This window comes from Schistocerca gregaria, unplaced genomic scaffold (assembly GCF_023897955.1).
Source record: "Schistocerca gregaria isolate iqSchGreg1 unplaced genomic scaffold, iqSchGreg1.2 ptg000789l, whole genome shotgun sequence".
Taxonomy (NCBI): Eukaryota; Metazoa; Arthropoda; class Insecta; order Orthoptera; family Acrididae; genus Schistocerca; species Schistocerca gregaria.
In genome coordinates this window covers 237955-259690 of record NW_026062157.1, presented here as the reverse complement: position 1 = coordinate 259690, position 21736 = coordinate 237955, and the positions used below count along the sequence as shown (strand labels likewise).

Here is a 21736-nt window from a genome sequence, read left to right as displayed (position 1 = left end):
CAGCTAATATTTGCAGCTATGGCGACAAATTACTGCTTGACTACACATCTGACACGTAACCGATGTGCTCTCCAAACAACAACACTTGCATTTCAGAACATGTCTTTCACACATGTCTACAAAATCACCTTCACCTTCAAATACAGCTTCCTTGCGACTGACAGAGACGTAGGCAAAGTTTAAAGTTGCTATTTCCATTAAATCTCGTTAATCAGAAAAACGGTAATTTACACTTGCAGCGGAACAAAATTCCGTTCCGCCCAGCGTCTGGCTCGAACCCACGACCCTGGGATTAAGAGTCTGACGCTCTACCGACTGAGCTAGCCGGCTACCTCGGTGAATACCTGCCGGGTAGCACGTCACACAGTACTCGTTTGGGTTGGGTGGTCCCATACAGAATCTCTCCATGATGCCTAATGTTTTCCTAACGTCACACTCGTCACGTACTTCACTTTTATGTCATAATCATTTCTGAGAGGTACAGAAATTGCATGACAACATGCAGAGCTAGTGGCGTCAAAATTAACGCACATACTTTATGTGACTCAAAAGCCGAACGAGTTACTTTCCGACGTTGTTTTAGATGTGCAAGTGATAGTCAAAACTCGCTGTGTCGGCACTCTGCCGACCATTTCGCTAGTTAACACCGGTCTTGTTGTGTGTGTTTCAAGCTCAAGAGCATCTCCAAGCAAAAAATGGTCAACAGCAACATTCAGACGGTTTCGTACTGCTCAATTGCTACATTAAAACGTTATGTTTCTTTTTCAGAACTGGAAAAACACAAGCGTGACAGCATTCGAACCTGTAATCTTCAGATCCGAAGTCCGACGCCTTATCCTTTAGGCCACACGGTCACTGACGACCAACATTTACATTTATACGACTCATCTCGAAACGCTCACACCCCTGAGGATTTGTGTTTTCGTTCTACACAGCCGCTGCCCCTTGCTCTTTCCCACCCATTCGTTACATTCAACCTCTGACGAGACCGACCAAATATAGACTGTGAAACAAGACCACACACTTTGTGCATTCGGAATCGAAGGCAGGGCGTCCCTCGCCGCATTTGCTACGGTTGCCATTTGCTACTTCTGCAGAAGCGGCGGCGGCGACGACGACGACGACGACGACGACGACGAATATCGCGAAAGGCTCTGAGATATGTGAGAAATACATCTATAAAATGTAATTCAGACTGCCTCGTCCCACCTTATGCTGTACCGCTTTGGCAAATGCTTTATCTGCGCCATTCGCCTTAATCGCATCTGAGAGTGATTCTTAAAAAAACGCCTGTCGCTAATTGTTCGTCATCACAGGTACTGTTTGCTATACGGCCACGACGCGCAACTGATTTCCAAAATTCATCTCTCTCCTGTGAGGATGGAACTTACGACCCCTGGTTTATTAGACCAGTGCTCTACCACTGAGCTAAAGAGGCGCGGCCTAGCGGTACTCTTGGGTACTTCGTCCTTACGGTCGTCTGCATCATCCGACTTCAGCTGACAACACTTCATATTACCAGCTAATATTTGCAGCTATGGCGACAAATTACTGCTTGACTACACATCTGACACGTAACCGATGTGCTCTCCAAACAACAACACTTGCATTTCAGAACATGTCTTTCACACATGTCTACAAAATCACCTTCACCTTCAAATACGGCTTCCTTGCGACTGACAGAGACGTAGGCAAAGTTTAAAGTTGCTATTTCCATTAAATCTCGTTAATCAGAAAAACGGTAATTTACACTTGCAGCGGAACAAATTTCCGTTCCGCCCAGCGTCTGGCTCGAACCCACGACCCTGGGATTAAGAGTCTGAAGCTCTACCGACTGAGCTAGCCGGCTAACTCGGTGAATACCTGCCGGGTAGCACGTCACACAGTACTCGTTTGGGTTGGGTGGTCCCATACAGAATCTCTCCATGATGCCTAATGTTTTCCTAACGTCACACTCGTCACGTACTTCACTTTTATGTCATAATCATTTCTGAGAGGTAAAGAAATTGCATGACAACATGCAGAGCTAGTGGCGTCAAAATTAACGCACATACTTTATGTGACTCAAAAGCCGAACGAGTTACTTTCCGACGTTGTTTTAGATGTGCAAGTGATAGTCAAAACTCGCTGTGTCGGCACTCTGCCGACCATTTCGCTAGTTAACACCGGTCTTGTTGTGTGTGTTTCAAGCTCAAGAGCATCTCCAAGCAAAAAATGGTCAACAGCAACATTCAGACGGTTTCGTACTGCTCAATTGCTACATTAAAACGTTATGTTTCTTTTTCAGAACTGGAAAAACACAAGCGTGACAGCATTCGAACCTGTAATCTTCAGATCCGAAGTCCGACGCCTTATCCTTTAGGCCACACGGTCACTGACGACCAACGTTTACATGTATACGACTCATCTCGAAACGCTCACACCCCTGAGGATTTCTGTTTTCGTTCTACACAGCCGCTGCCCCTTGCTCTTTCCCACCCATTCGTTACATTCAACCTCTGACGAGACCGACCAAATATAGACTGTGAAACAAGACCACACACTTTGTGCATTCGGAATCGAAGGCAGGGCGTCCCTCGCCGCATTTGCTACGGTTGCCATTTGCTACTTCTGCAGAAGCGGAGGCGGCGGCGGCGACGACGACGACGACGACGACGACGACGAATATCGCGAAAGGCTCTGAGATATGTGAGAAATACATCTATAAAATGTAATTCAGACTGCCTCGTCCCACCTTATGCTGTACCGCTTTGGCAAATGCTTTATCTGCGCCATTCGCCTTAATCGCATCTGAGAGTGATTCTTAAAAAAACGCCTGTCGCTAATTGTTCGTCATCACAGGTACTGTTTGCTATACGGCCACGACGCGCAACTGATTTCCAAAAATCATCTTTCTCCTGTGAGGATGGAACTTACGACCCCTGGTTTATTAGACCAGTGCTCTACCACTGAGCTAAAGAGGAGCGGCCTAGCGGTACTCTTGGGTACTTCGTCCTTACGGTCGTCTGCATCATCCGACTTCAGCTGACAACACTTCATATTACCAGCTAATATTTGCAGCTATGGCGACAAATTACTGCTTGACTACACATCTGACACGTAACCGATGTGCTCTCCAAACAACAACACTTGCATTTCAGAACATGTCTTTCACACATGTCTACAAAATCACCTTCACCTTCAAATACAGCTTCCTTGCGACTGACAGAGACGTAGGCAAAGTTTAAAGTTGCTATTTCCATTAAATCTCGTTAATCAGAAAAACGGTAATTTACACTTGCAGCGGAACAAAATTCCGTTCCGCCCAGCGTCTGGCTCGAACCCACGACCCTGGGATTAAGAGTCTGACGCTCTCCCGACTGAGCTAGCCGGCTACCTCGGTGAATACCTGCCGGGTAGCACGTCACACAGTACTCGTTTGGGTTGGGTGGTCCCATACAGAATCTCTCCATGATGCCTAATGTTTTCCTAACGTCACACTCGTCACGTACTTCACTTTTATGTCATAATCATTTCTGAGAGGTACAGAAATTGCATGACAACATGCAGAGCTAGTGGCGTCAAAATTAACGCACATACTTTATGTGACTCAAAAGCCGAACGAGTTACTTTCCGACGTTGTTTTAGATGTGCAAGTGATAGTCAAAACTCGCTGTGTCGGCACTCTGCCGACCATTTCGCTAGTTAACACCGGTCTTGTTGTGTGTGTTTCAAGCTCAAGAGCATCTCCAAGCAAAAAATGGTCAACAGCAACATTCAGACGGTTTCGTACTGCTCAATTGCTACATTAAAACGTTATGTTTCTTTTTCAGAACTGGAAAAACACAAGCGTGACAGCATTCGAACCTGTAATCTTCAGATCCGAAGTCCGACGCCTTATCCTTTAGGCCACACGGTCACTGACGACCAACATTTACATTTATACGACTCATCTCGAAACGCTCACACCCCTGAGGATTTGTGTTTTCGTTCTACACAGCCGCTGCCCCTTGCTCTTTCCCACCCATTCGTTACATTCAACCTCTGACGAGACCGACCAAATATAGACTGTGAAACAAGACCACACACTTTGTGCATTCGGAATCGAAGGCAGGGCGTCCCTCGCCGCATTTGCTACGGTTGCCATTTGCTACTTCTGCAGAAGCGGCGGCGGCGACGACGACGACGACGACGACGACGACGAATATCGCGAAAGGCTCTGAGATATGTGAGAAATACATCTATAAAATGTAATTCAGACTGCCTCGTCCCACCTTATGCTGTACCGCTTTGGCAAATGCTTTATCTGCGCCATTCGCCTTAATCGCATCTGAGAGTGATTCTTAAAAAAACGCCTGTCGCTAATTGTTCGTCATCACAGGTACTGTTTGCTATACGGCCACGACGCGCAACTGATTTCCAAAATTCATCTCTCTCCTGTGAGGATGGAACTTACGACCCCTGGTTTATTAGACCAGTGCTCTACCACTGAGCTAAAGAGGCGCGGCCTAGAGGTACTCTTGGGTACTTCGTCCTTACGGTCGTCTGCATCATCCGACTTCAGCTGACAACACTTCATATTACCAGCTAATATTTGCAGCTATGGCGACAAATTACTGCTTGACTACACATCTGACACGTAACCGATGTGCTCTCCAAACAACAACACTTGCATTTCAGAACATGTCTTTCACACATGTCTACAAAATCACCTTCACCTTCAAATACGGCTTCCTTGCGACTGACAGAGACGTAGGCAAAGTTTAAAGTTGCTATTTCCATTAAATCTCGTTAATCAGAAAAACGGTAATTTACACTTGCAGCGGAACAAATTTCCGTTCCGCCCAGCGTCTGGCTCGAACCCACGACCCTGGGATTAAGAGTCTGAAGCTCTACCGACTGAGCTAGCCGGCTAACTCGGTGAATACCTGCCGGGTAGCACGTCACACAGTACTCGTTTGGGTTGGGTGGTCCCATACAGAATCTCTCCATGATGCCTAATGTTTTCCTAACGTCACACTCGTCACGTACTTCACTTTTATGTCATAATCATTTCTGAGAGGTAAAGAAATTGCATGACAACATGCAGAGCTAGTGGCGTCAAAATTAACGCACATACTTTATGAGACTCAAAAGCCGAACGAGTTACTTTCCGACGTTGTTTTAGATGTGCAAGTGATAGTCAAAACTCGCTGTGTCGGCACTCTGCCGACCATTTCGCTAGTTAACACCGGTCTTGTTGTGTGTGTTTCAAGCTCAAGAGCATCTCCAAGCAAAAAATGGTCAACAGCAACATTCAGACGGTTTCGTACTGCTCAATTGCTACATTAAAACGTTATGTTTCTTTTTCAGAACTGGAAAAACACAAGCGTGACAGCATTCGAACCTGTAATCTTCAGATCCGAAGTCCGACGCCTTATCCTTTAGGCCACACGGTCACTGACGACCAACATTTACATGTATACGACTCATCTCGAAACGCTCACACCCCTGAGGATTTCTGTTTTCGTTCTACACAGCCGCTGCCCCTTGCTCTTTCCCACCCATTCGTTACATTCAACCTCTGACGAGACCGACCAAATATAGACTGTGAAACAAGACCACACACTTTGTGCATTCGGAATCGAAGGCAGGGCGTCCCTCGCCGCATTTGCTACGGTTGCCATTTGCTACTTCTGCAGAAGCGGAGGCGGCGGCGGCGACGACGACGACGACGACGACGACGACGAATATCGCGAAAGGCTCTGAGATATGTGAGAAATACATCTATAAAATGTAATTCAGACTGCCTCGTCCCACCTTATGCTGTACCGCTTTGGCAAATGCTTTATCTGCGCCATTCGCCTTAATCGCATCTGAGAGTGATTCTTAAAAAAACGCCTGTCGCTAATTGTTCGTCATCACAGGTACTGTTTGCTATACGGCCACGACGCGCAACTGATTTCCAAAATTCATCTTTCTCCTGTGAGGATGGAACTTACGACCCCTGGTTTATTAGACCAGTGCTCTACCACTGAGCTAAAGAGGCGCGGCCTAGCGGTACTCTTGGGTACTTCGTCCTTACGGTCGTCTGCATCATCCGACTTCAGCTGACAACACTTCATATTACCAGCTAATATTTGCAGCTATGGCGACAAATTACTGCTTGACTACACATCTGACACGTAACCGATGTGCTCTCCAAACAACAACACTTGCATTTCAGAACATGTCTTTCACACATGTCTACAAAATCACCTTCACCTTCAAATACAGCTTCCTTGCGACTGACAGAGACGTAGGCAAAGTTTAAAGTTGCTATTTCCATTAAATCTCGTTAATCAGAAAAACGGTAATTTACACTTGCAGCGGAACAAAATTCCGTTCCGCCCAGCGTCTGGCTCGAACCCACGACCCTGGGATTAAGAGTCTGACGCTCTACCGACTGAGCTAGCCGGCTACCTCGGTGAATTCCTGCCGGGTAGCACGTCACACAGTACTCGTTTGGGTTGGGTGGTCCCATACAGAATCTCTCCATGATGCCTAATGTTCTCCTAACGTCACACTCGTCACGTACTTCACTTTTATGTCATAATCATTTCTGAGAGGTAAAGAAATTGCATGACAACATGCAGAGCTAGTGGCGTCAAAATTAACGCACATACTTTATGTGACTCAAAAGCCGAACGAGTTACTTTCCGACGTTGTTTTAGATGTGCAAGTGATAGTCAAAACTCGCTGTGTCGGCACTCTGCCGACCATTTCGCTAGTTAACACCGGTCTTGTTGTGTGTGTTTCAAGCTCAAGAGCATCTCCAAGCAAAAAATGGTCAACAGCAACATTCAGACGGTTTCGTACTGCTCAATTGCTACATTAAAACGTTATGTTTCTTTTTCAGAACTGGAAAAACACAAGCGTGACAGCATTCGAACCTGTAATCTTCAGATCCGAAGTCCGACGCCTTATCCTTTAGGCCACACGGTCACTGACGACCAACATTTACATGTATACGACTCATCTCGAAACGCTCACACCCCTGAGGATTTGTGTTTTCGTTCTACACAGCCGCTGCCCCTTGCTCTTTCCCACCCATTCGTTACATTCAACCTCTGACGAGACCGACCAAATATAGACTGTGAAACAAGACCACACACTTTGTGCATTCGGAATCGAAGGCAGGGCGTCCCTCGCCGCATTTGCTACGGTTGCCATTTGCTACTTCTGCAGAAGCGGCGGCGGCGGCGACGACGACGACGACGACGACGAATATCGCGAAAGGCTCTGAGATATGTGAGAAATACATCTATAAAATGTAATTCAGACTGCCTCGTCCCACCTTATGCTGTACCGCTTTGGCAAATGCTTTATCTGCGCCATTCGCCTTAATCGCATCTGAGAGTGATTCTTAAAAAAACGCCTGTCGCTAATTGTTCGTCATCACAGGTACTGTTTGCTATACGGCCACGACGCGCAACTGATTTCCAAAAATCATCTTTCTCCTGTGAGGATGGAACTTACGACCCCTGGTTTATTAGACCAGTGCTCTACCACTGAGCTAAAGAGACGCGGCCTAGCGGTACTCTTGGGTACTTCGTCCTTACGGTCGTCTGCATCATCCGACTTCAGCTGACAACACTTCATATTACCAGCTAATATTTGCAGCTATGGCGACAAATTACTGCTTGACTACACATCTGACACGTAACCGATGTGCTCTCCAAACAACAACACTTGCATTTCAGAACATGTCTTTCACACATGTCTACAAAATCACCTTCACCTTCAAATACAGCTTCCTTGCGACTGACAGAGACGTAGGCAAAGTTTAAAGTTGCTATTTCCATTAAATCTCGTTAATCAGAAAAACGGTAATTTACACTTGCAGCGGAACAAAATTCCGTTCCGCCCAGCGTCTGGCTCGAACCCACGACCCTGGGATTAAGAGTCTGACGCTCTACCGACTGAGCTAGCCGGCTACCTCGGTGAATACCTGCCGGGTAGCACGTCACACAGTACTCGTTTGGGTTGGGTGGTCCCATACAGAATCTCTCCATGATGCCTAATGTTTTCCTAACGTCACACTCGTCACGTACTTCACTTTTATGTCATAATCATTTCTGAGAGGTAAAGAAATTGCATGACAACATGCAGAGCTAGTGGCGTCAAAATTAACGCACATACTTTATGTGACTCAAAAGCCGAACGAGTTACTTTCCGACGTTGTTTTAGATGTGCAAGTGATAGTCAAAACTCGCTGTGTCGGCACTCTGCCGACCATTTCGCTAGTTAACACCGGTCTTGTTGTGTGTGTTTCAAGCTCAAGAGCATCTCCAAGCAAAAAATGGTCAACAGCAACATTCAGACGGTTTCGTACTGCTCAATTGCTACATTAAAACGTTATGTTTCTTTTTCAGAACTGGAAAAACACAAGCGTGACAGCATTCGAACCTGTAATCTTCAGATCCGAAGTCCGACGCCTTATCCTTTAGGCCACACGGTCACTGACGACCAACATTTACATTTATACGACTCATCTCGAAACGCTCAGACCCCTGAGGATTTGTGTTTTCGTTCTACACAGCCGCTGCCCCTTGCTCTTTCCCACCCATTCGTTACATTCAACCTCTGACGAGACCGACCAAATATAGACTGTGAAACAAGACCACACACTTTGTGCATTCGGAATCGAAGGCAGGGCGTCCCTCGCCGCATTTGCTACGGTTGCCATTTGCTACTTCTGCAGAAGCGGCGGCGGCGACGACGACGACGACGACGACGACGACGACGAATATCGCGAAAGGCTCTGAGATATGTGAGAAATACATCTATAAAATGTAATTCAGACTGCCTCGTCCCACCTTATGCTGTACCGCTTTGGCAAATGCTTTATCTGCGCCATTCGCCTTAATCGCATCTGAGAGTGATTCTTAAAAAAACGCCTGTCGCTAATTGTTCGTCATCACAGGTACTGTTTGCTATACGGCCACGACGCGCAACTGATTTCCAAAATTCATCTCTCTCCTGTGAGGATGGAACTTACGACCCCTGGTTTATTAGACCAGTGCTCTACCACTGAGCTAAAGAGGCGCGGCCTAGCGGTACTCTTGGGTACTTCGTCCTTACGGTCGTCTGCATCATCCGACTTCAGCTGACAACACTTCATATTACCAGCTAATATTTGCAGCTATGGCGACAAATTACTGCTTGACTACACATCTGACACGTAACCGATGTGCTCTCCAAACAACAACACTTGCATTTCAGAACATGTCTTTCACACATGTCTACAAAATCACCTTCACCTTCAAATACGGCTTCCTTGCGACTGACAGAGACGTAGGCAAAGTTTAAAGTTGCTATTTCCATTAAATCTCGTTAATCAGAAAAACGGTAATTTACACTTGCAGCGGAACAAATTTCCGTTCCGCCCAGCGTCTGGCTCGAACCCACGACCCTGGGATTGAGAGTCTGACGCTCTACCGACTGAGCTAGCCGGCTAACTCGGTGAATACCTGCCGGGTAGCACGTCACACAGTACTCGTTTGGGTTGGGTGGTCCCATACAGAATCTCTCCATGATGCCTAATGTTTTCCTAACGTCACACTCGTCACGTACTTCACTTTTATGTCATAATCATTTCTGAGAGGTAAAGAAATTGCATGACAACATGCAGAGCTAGTGGCGTCAAAATTAACGCACATACTTTATGTGACTCAAAAGCCGAACGAGTTACTTTCCGACGTTGTTTTAGATGTGCAAGTGATAGTCAAAACTCGCTGTGTCGGCACTCTGCCGACCATTTCGCTAGTTAACACCGGTCTTGTTGTGTGTGTTTCAAGCTCAAGAGCATCTCCAAGCAAAAAATGGTCAACAGCAACATTCAGACGGTTTCGTACTGCTCAATTGCTACATTAAAACGTTATGTTTCTTTTTCAGAACTGGAAAAACACAAGCGTGACAGCATTCGAACCTGTAATCTTCAGATCCGAAGTCTTATCCTTTAGGCCACACGGTCACTGACGACCAACATTTACATTTATACGACTCATCTCGAAACGCTCACACCCCTGAGGATTTCTGTTTTCGTTCTACACAGCCGCTGCCCCTTGCTCTTTCCCACCCATTCGTTACATTCAACCTCTGACGAGACCGACCAAATATAGACTGTGAAACAAGACCACACACTTTGTGCATTCGGAATCGAAGGCAGGGCGTCCCTCGCCGCATTTGCTACGGTTGCCATTTGCTACTTCTGCAGAAGCGGAGGCGGCGGCGGCGACGACGACGACGACGACGACGACGACGACGAATATCGCGAAAGGCTCTGAGATATGTGAGAAATACATCTATAAAATGTAATTCAGACTGCCTCGTCCCACCTTATGCTGTACCGCTTTGGCAAATGCTTTATCTGCGCCATTCGCCTTAATCGCATCTGAGAGTGATTCTTAAAAAAACGCCTGTCGCTAATTGTTCGTCATCACAGGTACTGTTTGCTATACGGCCACGACGCGCAACTGATTTCCAAAATTCATCTTTCTCCTGTGAGGATGGAACTTACGACCCCTGGTTTATTAGACCAGTGCTCTACCACTGAGCTAAAGAGGCGCGGCCTAGCGGTACTCTTGGGTACTTCGTCCTTACGGTCGTCTGCATCATCCGACTTCAGCTGACAACACTTCATATTACCAGCTAATATTTGCAGCTATGGCGACAAATTACTGCTTGACTACACATCTGACACGTAACCGATGTGCTCTCCAAACAACAACACTTGCATTTCAGAACATGTCTTTCACACATGTCTACAAAATCACCTTCACCTTCAAATACAGCTTCCTTGCGACTGACAGAGACGTAGGCAAAGTTTAAAGTTGCTATTTCCATTAAATCTCGTTAATCAGAAAAACGGTAATTTACACTTGCAGCGGAACAAATTTCCGTTCCGCCCAGCGTCTGGCTCGAACCCACGACCCTGGGATTAAGAGTCTGACGCTCTACCGACTGAGCTAGCCGGCTACCTCGGTGAATACCTGCCGGGTAGCACGTCACACAGTACTCGTTTGGGTTGGGTGGTCCCATACAGAATCTCTCCATGATGCCTAATGTTCTCCTAACGTCACACTCGTCACGTACTTCACTTTTATGTCATAATCATTTCTGAGAGGTAAAGAAATTGCATGACAACATGCAGAGCTAGTGGCGTCAAAATTAACGCACATACTTTATGTGACTCAAAAGCCGAACGAGTTACTTTCCGACGTTGTTTTAGATGTGCAAGTGATAGTCAAAACTCGCTGTGTCGGCACTCTGCCGACCATTTCGCTAGTTAACACCGGTCTTGTTGTGTGTGTTTCAAGCTCAAGAGCATCTCCAAGCAAAAAATGGTCAACAGCAACATTCAGACGGTTTCGTACTGCTCAATTGCTACATTAAAACGTTATGTTTCTTTTTCAGAACTGGAAAAACACAAGCGTGACAGCATTCGAACCTGTAATCTTCAGATCCGAAGTCCGACGCCTTATCCTTTAGGCCACACGGTCACTGACGACCAACATTTACATGTATACGACTCATCTCGAAACGCTCACACCCCTGAGGATTTCTGTTTTCGTTCTACACAGCCGCTGCCCCTTGCTCTTTCCCACCCATTCGTTACATTCAACCTCTGACGAGACCGACCAAATATAGACTGTGAAACAAGACCACACACTTTGTGCATTCGGAATCGAAGGCAGGGCGTCCCTCGCCGCATTTGCTACGGTTGCCATTTGCTACTTCTGCAGAAGCGGAGGCGGCGGCGACGACGACGACGACGACGACGACGACGACGAATATCGCGAAAGGCTCTGAGATATGTGAGAAATACATCTATAAAATGTAATTCAGACTGCCTCGTCCCACCTTATGCTGTACCGCTTTGGCAAATGCTTTATCTGCGCCATTCGCCTTAATCGCATCTGAGAGTGATTCTTAAAAAAACGCCTGTCGCTAATTGTTCGTCATCACAGGTACTGTTTGCTATACAGCCACGACGCGCAACTGATTTCCAAAATTCATCTTTCTCCTGTGAGGATGGAACTTACGACCCCTGGTTTATTAGACCAGTGCTCTACCACTGAGCTAAAGAGGCGCGGCCTAGCGGTACTCTTGGGTACTTCGTCCTTACGTTCGTCTGCATCATCCGACTTCAGCTGACAACACTTCATATTACCAGCTAATATTTGCAGCTATGGCGACAAATTACTGCTTGACTACACATCTGACACGTAACCGATGTGCTCTCCAAACAACAACACTTGCATTTCAGAACATGTCTTTCACACATGTCTACAAAATCACCTTCACCTTCAAATACAGCTTCCTTGCGACTGACAGAGTCGTAGGCAAAGTTTAAAGTTGCTATTTCCATTAAATCTCGTTAATCAGAAAAACGGTAATTTACACTTGCAGCGGAACAAAATTCCGTTCCGCCCAGCGTCTGTCTCGAACCCACGACCCTGGGATTAAGAGTCTGACGCTCTACCGACTGAGCTAGCCGGCTACCTCGGTGAATTCCTGCCGGGTAGCACGTCACACAGTACTCGTTTGGGTTGGGTGGTCCCATACAGAATCTCTCCATGATGCCTAATGTTTTCCTAACGTCACACTCGTCACGTACTTCACTTTTATGTCATAATCATTTCTGAGAGGTAAAGAAATTGCATGACAACATGCAGAGCTAGTGGCGTCAAAATTAACGCACATACTTTATGTGACTCAAAAGCCGAACGAGTTACTTTCCGACGTTGTTTTAGATGTGCAAGTGATAGTCAAAACTCGCTGTGTCGGCACTCTGCCGACCATTTCGCTAGTTAACACCGGTCTTGTTGTGTGTGTTTCAAGCTCAAGAGCATCTCCAAGCAAAAAATGGTCAACAGCAACATTCAGACGGTTTCGTACTGCTCAATTGCTACATTAAAACGTTATGTTTCTTTTTCAGAACTGGAAAAACACAAGCGTGACAGCATTCGAACCTGTAATCTTCAGATCCGAAGTCCGACGCCTTATCCTTTTTTTTTTTTTTTTTTTTTAATTTAGGGCCTCCTTCCTCCCCTTCAGCCCCGCCTTGCGCTCGCCATAAATCGCCTTCGTCGGCGTCGGCTTCATCTGCCATGATTTCTGAAGTACTTATTCTTCTGAACTATTCCGATTTCCAAACCAAAGATACTTCTAAACCTATTGCATAGTCCCGCAATGGTGACAAAGTAGAATATATATATATATTTTTTTTTTTTTTTTAAATAGAAAATGAAAAAGGAACTCTGGTCCGCTAGAAAAACAGAAGAAAATAAAATAGTCCTTGTCGTAACACTGTTCAGTATACGTCACTGTGACATTTGAAGAAGAAAAGAGAAAAAACAAAGCAATGTAGAATGAAGGAAAGAAAAAAATACTTCTTTCATCGAAGAACGACTTCTAAAAAATTCGCATATCGTTTCCTGTAATGTCTCGTCTGTGAAAGTATGTGAAACTGTAATGCCAGGTAAAGACAGAACGCCGCCTCACTCTTGGGTTCTTGCGTCTGTAAATAATGAACATAATGACCCTTCAACCAATTGACAGAGTTCCGTTTGGTGTTCGGGTACGGCACTGAATCCGGATACAGGAAATCTTCAGGTTTAATACAAAGCTGGGAAGTCCTCATAATCGTAGCCAGTTTTCGGCGAATGCATGGCCAAACTGCTTGGACAGTGGTGCACAGAAAACGATGTTCATCAGTATCAGGCAAGTTGCACGTTAGGCACAAAGGTGAGTCAGCCAAATGTAGAGCATGAAGTCGTGAATTGGTACTTATTTTACGGTTCACGCCCCTGTACCAAGAGGCTTTCACTGACGTTGGTAAATCGCGGCTATGTATGTTTTTCCATATCACTGGCCAGCGATGATTGGGGTATTTGTGTTCGATGTTGTTCCTGTTCTTGGTTGCCAGTAGTTTATTATAAACTAACTTCACCACGGAAAGCTCATTTTCTGGGAGAGTTGACCGTACGTAACTGAACTCAATGAAAAAGCTCTTAAAGTGAGTCAGCGCAGGCGGAATATGTTGAACAGAGACAGGAGGCTGCAGGCAGGCCGGCGCTATTTCGGTTAACAAGTGAGCCGTTAGACTGTTCGGTAACGACCTCCACCGTTTGTAGGTGGTGCATACGTACAAAGCTCGTGACTTGGAACGAACATCTGTTAAATTTAAGCCTCCATCGGTCGTGGAGAGAGTGAGCGTATCGTACTTGACTTTAAAAATGTGTCCACGTGTGACAAAATGGCCTAGAGCGGACATCATACGCTTCGCTGTCTCCTGTGGCATGGGCAGTACTTGTGCAACGTAGTTAATCTTTGAGGTGAGGTAGACATTAGCGAAGGTGACTTTCTGCAGTTCATCAAGGCTTCTTAGGTAGTGGGTCTGCATGCAAGCACGCATACTTGCCAGGAGATTCCTATAGTTCACCGCAATTGTGTGCTGTATGTTGCTCCTGTACTCAATACCAAGGCATTTCATTTTAGAAATTAGTTGCAACTGACCGTGATGGTGCAGCGAGATGCCGCGTCCTATGTTCATAATGCCAGATTTCCTGGCATTCAACTTCGCACCCGCAACAAGTTCGTAGTTTTTGACGATCTGAAGGGCTTCCTCGACTTCACCTTCGTCCATGACCAAAAATCCGACGTCATCCGCATATGCAGTACAAACAATCTTAATGCCGTGGATGGTTAATCCTTGTAGACGCTGTGTCAAGGTGACAAGCAAAGGCTCAATGGCAATGGCAAACAAGGCCATCGACATAGGGCATCCCTGTCGCACTGAGTTAGTAATATTAATTGATGCGCTCAGCTGGCCATTCACCATGAGTCGAGTTACTCCTTTACGAAGGAGCTCATGTATAAGATTGATAAAACGTAGTGGAAATCCCATGGCATGCATCGTCCGGATGAGAAACTGATGGTTTACTCTGTCGAATGCCTTTGAAAAGTCAAGGGAAACTAGCGCACACCGTATCTTACACGCATCTGCAATGGCTATAACGTCCCTGTATTGAGACAAATTTTGGAAGATCGTCCTACCGACACCTACACTGGTCTGGTACTGACCAATGACAGTATTCATCAACATTTTCAATCTATTAGAAATAATACGTGCTAAAATTTTGTAGTCACTGTTCAGTAAAGTAAGCGGCCGAAAATCGTCAACAGAACTGCACATTGGGCGTTTAGGGATTAAAACCACGATGCCTTCCACGAGAGCCTGAGGAACATTAAAATCTGGCCGTAAAATTTCATTAAACATACTCAACAACTTGGGCTTTAATTTGTCGCAGAAAGTAAGATAAAATTCGGCAGTGAGACCGTCGGGTCCCGGCGATTTATTTTTCGGACTTCGTGATAGCGCAGAATCCAATTCGTCTTCATCAATTCCTCGCATGAGAGTTTCGACTTCAGCAGCACCCAAAGTCCTTTGCAAGTTATTGAGTAATTCATCGTGAGTTCCATCGTCGGTATGTGTCGTTGTCAGGAGACCTGCCAAGTGATTGTGAAGTGCGTTCCGTATGTCTTGTTGCCGCGTGAGCGCAACGCCTTCACTCAACTGAAGACGAGTTATTAATCTCCGCCGCCCCCTCTTATTTTCACGAATGACGTGAAACATGGATGTCATTTCGTCGTCTATCACATTCTGGGGCCTGGACCTTATTTGAAAGCCTTCTGCCTGCTGCCGCTGAAGTTTTAATAATTTTGCCTTAATTTTTTTAATCTGCATAAAATTTTCAGGTACAGTCACATCGGACTGGTAAAGCTCCCTGAGACAAGTAAAATAAAACTCAGACGTTTGCCGTTGCCACCAGGATTTGTCCCGAGCGTAGCGTTTAAACATTTTTGATAAAGTTGGTTTGGCATGTGTTATCCACCATTCAGTAACGGAGGCATACTGTGCAACCCGTCGTTCACATGCCTCCCATGTTTCGTTAAAGACACGGTGACAGTCAACATCGTTAAGGAGAGCATTGTTAAGTTTCCAGAAACCTCTGCCGCGAAATGTGCCTTGCTTGACCATGTTAACAGTACAAATATATGCGGCATGATCGGAAAAAATTGTGGGCCAAACTTCGGATTGGAGGACTTGAGTCTTCATACACGCCGATACATAGATTCTGTCTAGCCGGCTTGCAGAGTGGTTCGTGACATGAGTGAACCCAGGTGCCGCTCCGTGCGTATGCTCCCATGTGTCAATGAGGTTCATTTCTTGGACGATACGTTCTAGTTCTCCAGATTTGTTAAAATTAGGCGTCTGGTCTTTTGGACTTAAGACACAATTGAAGTCACCCGCAAAAATTATACGATCGTAGGTTCCCCTAAAAAGTGGGACTATGGCGCTTGTGAAGAACTCAGCCCTAGCACGCCTATTGCTACTGCCGGACGGGGCGTAAACATTGATTATGCGTGTCCGATGGAAAGTGACAGCGATCCCTCTATGATCAGGCAGTTTTTCTACGTCGGTCGCTACAATCCCTTCTTTTAACAGAATCGCCGTCCCTAAATTCGCACCGCTCCCGGAATTGGAGAGAGTAGTATAACCAGTTATTCGGTCAAGTTCAATCGCAGCGACTTCTTGAAGTAACAGAATATCGATATCCGCTGCGTATACAAAATCTTGTAAATTACGGAGCCGCCAGTACGACTGTATCTTATTGATGTTTAACGTGGCAATTTTATAGGCTTGGGGCTCGTTCATGGGAGAAGGCACATACTATTAATTAAACAGTCTTAGAAGGATGGCTAACGAAATTGAGGCCAAGCGCGTCAGTCGGAGTTCCTGTAGTTCCCGGTACGGTTGGTGTATACTGCTCTGTGGGGGGTGCCGAAGATTCCGTCTCAATGGTCCGCATGACAGCCGCATCATTGCTCGCATCCAATACTTCCATTTCCCGTGCCCAATTCCCAGTGAGAGTGGCCTCTGACAAAAGCGATCCTGCGTTTCCTTGAGCGTGGGTATCCGGCAAAACGACTCTACTCGAGGTATCACTATCTTCCACCCGTCGTGGATTCACAGGGGGAGACACTACAGGATCAATGTCCATTCGACCAGACGCAGGGAGACCAACTTCAGAGGGTTCAGAAGTGTTCTGACACATTTGGCTGCTTATTCGTTTCGCTTTGTCGCGGAGCTGTGGGGCGAGCTGATTGGCTCCTTGATGTGCAAGTCTCCGCTTCTTTTTGGAAGGCTTCCTGTTAGGGTTCGCAGTATCATCAACATCCGAAGTGGACTGTTGACTCTGGGGTTGATCCGCCGGGAACACAGCGTCTGCTTCATCCTCAGTACCAGTGGCATCAACCACTGGGGAGTCATCCGTCGTTACCTCCATCTCTGAGTGTGGTAGCGGCGGTGCCGCGTCAGCACTCGGTTCTTTGACGTTATCGGCCAAAACATCGTTCAAACGAGGGGCATCTACAGGCGGGGTCGCGGGTGGAAGACCAGAAGCCGCGACAGCGTATGTCAGTGGCAGTGCCGTCGTCACAGGGGGGCTAGCGGCTTCACCGACAGGTATCTGCGTCACCCGTCTTTGTATACATTCAGAGCGCACGTGGCCGGGCGCACCACAGCCGGCACACGTTTTTGGCTGCCCATCATATATGACAATTCCGCGATGTCCACCTACGTAAATATATGAAGGTATGTGCTTCTGTATATCGATCTTAACCTGCCTGACGCCGTTAAGCACCGGAAATTTGTGGGCTTTGGACCAACGCTCCGCAAAATTGTTAATGACCCTCCCGTAAGGTGTCAATGCAGAATTTATTTGCGCGGCTGTTATTTCAAACGGGAGTTCGAAAATACGTGCCGTCCGGATGCCCAGTCCAGCATGCGTAATGCTGACGTCACTGACGGTACCATCGCTATGTTTAAACTTCAGTACACCTCCACTGGACTCTACAATTCTATCACACAGTTCAGAGGACGTTAATTTCACATAAACAACACTAGTCACGATAGAGAAATTTATCCCCACAATGTCATCAAAAGTAATCTTAGCTGTTTCCTCTAACCATGCTTCAACTTCAAACGAATTTGGTTTCGAAAAGTTCCTATCAAAGGTAAACTTCAAGGTATCTTTCCTGTTAGTCGGATTCATAATTCCATATCAGATCCTACAGAACGGAACGAATACTAATAAGCAGACGCTGTAAGCACGCGACTCACCGCCTGACGTAAACACTTCCTGCCGCAGCGCGCTGGCCCTGGAGGTCCGCTCACCACCGCTGCCGCAGGCAGACTGGTCCTTTAGGCCACACGGTCACTGACGACCAACATTTACATGTATACGACTCATCTCGAAACGCTCACACCCCTGAGGATTTGTGTTTTCGTTCTACACAGCCGCTGCCCCTTGCTCTTTCCCACCCATTCGTTACATTCAACCTCTGACGAGACCGACCAAATATAGACTGTGAAACAAGACCACACACTTTGTGCATTCGGAATCGAAGGCAGGGCGTCCCTCGCCGCATTTGCTACGGTTGCCATTTGCTACTTCTGCAGAAGCGGCGGCGGCGGCGACGACGACGACGACGACGACGAATATCGCGAGAGGCTCTGAGATATGTGAGAAATACATCTATAAAATGTAATTCAGACTGCCTCGTCCCACCTTATGCTGTACCGCTTTGGCAAATGCTTTATCTGCGCCATTCGCCTTAATCGCATCTGAGAGTGATTCTTAAAAAAACGCCTGTCGCTAATTGTTCGTCATCACAGGTACTGTTTGCTATACGGCCACGACGCGCAACTGATTTCCAAAATTCATCTTTCTCCTGTGAGGATGGAACTTACGACCCCTGGTTTATTAGACCAGTGCTCTACCACTGAGCTAAAGAGGCGCGGCCTAGCGGTACTCTTGGGTACTTCGTCCTTACGGTCGTCTGCATCATCCGACTTCAGCTGACAACACTTCATATTACCAGCTAATATTTGCAGCTATGGCGACAAATTACTGCTTGACTACACATCTGACACGTAACCGATGTGCTCTCCAAACAACAACACTTGCATTTCAGAACATGTCTTTCACACATGTCTACAAAATCACCTTCACCTTCAAATACAGCTTCCTTGCGACTGACAGAGACGTAGGCAAAGTTTAAAGTTGCTATTTCCATTAAATCTCGTTAATCAGAAAAACGGTAATTTACACTTGCAGCGGAACAAATTTCCGTTCCGCCCAGCGTCTGGCTCGAACCCACGACCCTGGGATTAAGAGTCTGACGCTCTACCGACTGAGCTAGCCGGCTACCTCGGTGAATACCTGCCGGGTAGCACGTCACACAGTACTCGTTTGGGTTGGGTGGTCCCATACAGAATCTCTCCATGATGCCTAATGTTCTCCTAACGTCACACTCGTCACGTACTTCACTTTTATGTCATAATCATTTCTGAGAGGTAAAGAAATTGCATGACAACATGCAGAGCTAGTGGCGTCAAAATTAACGCACATACTTTATGTGACTCAAAAGCCGAACGAGTTACTTTCCGACGTTGTTTTAGATGTGCAAGTGATAGTCAAAACTCGCTGTGTCGGCACTCTGCCGACCATTTCGCTAGTTAACACCGGTCTTGTTGTGTGTGTTTCAAGCTCAAGAGCATCTCCAAGCAAAAAATGGTCAACAGCAACATTCAGACGGTTTCGTACTGCTCAATTGCTACATTAAAACGTTATGTTTCTTTTTCAGAACTGGAAAAACACAAGCGTGACAGCATTCGAACCTGTAATCTTCAGATCCGAAGTCCGACGCCTTATCCTTTAGGCCACACGGTCACTGACGACCAACATTTACATGTATACGACTCATCTCGAAACGCTCACACCCCTGAGGATTTCTGTTTTCGTTCTACACAGCCGCTGCCCCTTGCTCTTTCCCACCCATTCGTTACATTCAACCTCTGACGAGACCGACCAAATATAGACTGTGAAACAAGACCACACACTTTGTGCATTCGGAATCGAAGGCAGGGCGTCCCTCGCCGCATTTGCTACGGTTGCCATTTGCTACTTCTGCAGAAGCGGCGGCGGCGACGACGACGACGACGACGACGAATATCGCGAAAGGCTCTGAGATATGTGAGAAATACATCTATAAAATGTAATTCAGACTGCCTCGTCCCACCTTATGCTGTACCGCTTTGGCAAATGCTTTATCTGCGCCATTCGCCTTAATCGCATCTGAGAGTGATTCTTAAAAAAACGCCTGTCGCTAATTGTTCGTCATCACAGGTACTGTTTGCTATACGGCCACGACGCGCAACTGATTTCCAAAATTCATCTTTCCCCTGTGAGGATGGAACTTACGACCCCTAGTTTATTAGACCAGTGCTCTACCACTGAGCTAAAGAGGCGCGGCCTAGCGGTACTCTTGGGTACTTCGTCCTTACGGTCGTCTGCATCATCCGACTTCAGCTGACAACACTTCATATTACCAGCTAATATTTGCAGCTATGGCGACAAATTACTGCTTGACTACACATCTGACACGTAACCGATGTGCTCTCCAAACAACAACACTTGCATTTCAGAACATGTCTTTCACACATGTCTACAAAATCACCTTCACCTTCAAATACAGCTTCCTTGCGACTGACAGAGACTTAGGCAAAGTTTAAAGTTGCTATTTCCATTAAATCTCGTTAATCAGAAAAACGGTAATTTACACTTGCAGCGGAACAAAATTCCGTTCCGCCCAGCGTCTGGCTCGAACCCACGACCCTGGGATTAAGAGTCTGACGCTCTACCGACTGAGCTAGCCGGCTACCTCGGTGAATACCTGCCGGGTAGCACGTCACACAGTACTCGTTTGGGTTGGGTGGTCCCATACAGAATCTCTCCATGATGCCTAATGTTCTCCTAACGTCACACTCGTCACGTACTTCACTTTTATGTCATAATCATTTCTGAGAGGTAAAGAAATTGCATGACAACATGCAGAGCTAGTGGCGTCAAAATTAACGCACATACTTTATGTGACTCAAAAGCCGAACGAGTTACTTTCCGACGTTGTTTTAGATGTGCAAGTGATAGTCAAAACTCGCTGTGTCGGCACTCTGCCGACCATTTCGCTAGTTAACACCGGTCTTGTTGTGTGTGTTTCAAGCTCAAGAGCATCTCCAAGCAAAAAATGGTCAACAGCAACATTCAGACGGTTTCGTACTGCTCAATTGCTACATTAAAACGTTATGTTTCTTTTTCAGAACTGGAAAAACACAAGCGTGACAGCATTCGAACCTGTAATCTTCAGATCCGAAGTCCGACGCCTTATCCTTTAGGCCACACGGTCACTGACGACCAACATTTACATGTATACGACTCATCTCGAAACGCTCACACCCCTGAGGATTTCTGTTTTCGTTCTACACAGCCGCTGCCCCTTGCTCTTTCCCACCCATTCGTTACATTCAACCTCTGACGAGACCGACCAAATATAGACTGTGAAACAAGACCACACACTTTGTGCATTCGGAATCGAAGGCAGGGCGTCCCTCGCCGCATTTGCTACGGTTGCCATTTGCTACTTCTGCAGAAGCGGAGGCGGCGGCGGCGACGACGACGACGACGACGACGAATATCGCGAAAGGCTCTGAGATATGTGAGAAATACATCTATAAAATGTAATTCAGACTGCCTCGTCCCACCTTATGCTGTACCGCTTTGGCAAATGCTTTATCTGCGCCATTCGCCTTAATCGCATCTGAGAGTGA

At 46.4% G+C, this 21736-nt stretch overlaps 2 non-coding genes across 2 annotated transcripts; both read right to left on the bottom strand.

The window, feature by feature from the left end:
* Positions 1–2891: 2891 nt before the first annotated feature.
* Trnai-aau (transfer RNA isoleucine (anticodon AAU)) lies at positions 2892–2963 on the bottom strand. Its single transcript has one exon. It is a non-coding gene; the product is annotated as a tRNA-Ile (tRNA).
* Positions 2964–7451: 4488 nt separating this feature from the next.
* Trnai-aau (transfer RNA isoleucine (anticodon AAU)) lies at positions 7452–7523 on the bottom strand. The gene has a single exon. It is a non-coding gene; the product is annotated as a tRNA-Ile (tRNA).
* Between the last annotated feature and the right edge of the window lie 14213 nt (positions 7524–21736).